Below are 677 nucleotides of genomic sequence, written 5' to 3' on the forward strand. Positions count from 1 at the left end.
AAATAAAAATTTGGAAGAACGTTCCTCATTCAATTCTAAAACTCCTGTAAAAATTACAAATCGATTCACTAAACCGTTAAAAAGTTATTGAAATTTTAAAAAATTGTAATTTTACACGTCATTTTATGGAGATTCGTTAACCGAACAGATTAAATTTATTTTTATTAACAGAAAAAAAGCTACCAGAAATTTTAAAGTTTTATAATAAGTAAGTTGAACTCTGGAGAATCACTTTAGCGTATCTAAGGATTCAAATTCACTAAATGGTTATCGAGGAAAAAATGAAAAATTAGCTGTTGATAATATGATAATATTTATAATTGTCTGAAATAAATGCAGTTTTAAAGTTTTAATTATTATTTAAACATTTTAAAAGTAGCTGTTGATAATATGATAATATTTATCATTGTCTGAAATAAATGCAATTTTAAAGTTTTAATTATTATTTAAACATTTTAAAAGGTTTTACGCTCATTATTAATAAAGATTGAAACTAAATATTTTCTTGTTTCGAAGTTGAAATCAAGGCATATTCACTGCCAAAAGTCAGTTAAAAATTTTCCATATTATTCGTTATTTCTTATTTTATTCAAAGTTTTTGGTCAAATTCCAAATTTTCTCTCAAACCGTATACTTTTTTTTAGTATAGATAGTATTTATTTACCTCATGATATGCT

This window comes from Agrilus planipennis, unplaced genomic scaffold, assembly GCF_000699045.2.
Source record: "Agrilus planipennis isolate EAB-ADULT unplaced genomic scaffold, Apla_2.0 scaffold57, whole genome shotgun sequence".
Lineage (NCBI taxonomy): Eukaryota > Metazoa > Arthropoda > Insecta > Coleoptera > Buprestidae > Agrilus > Agrilus planipennis.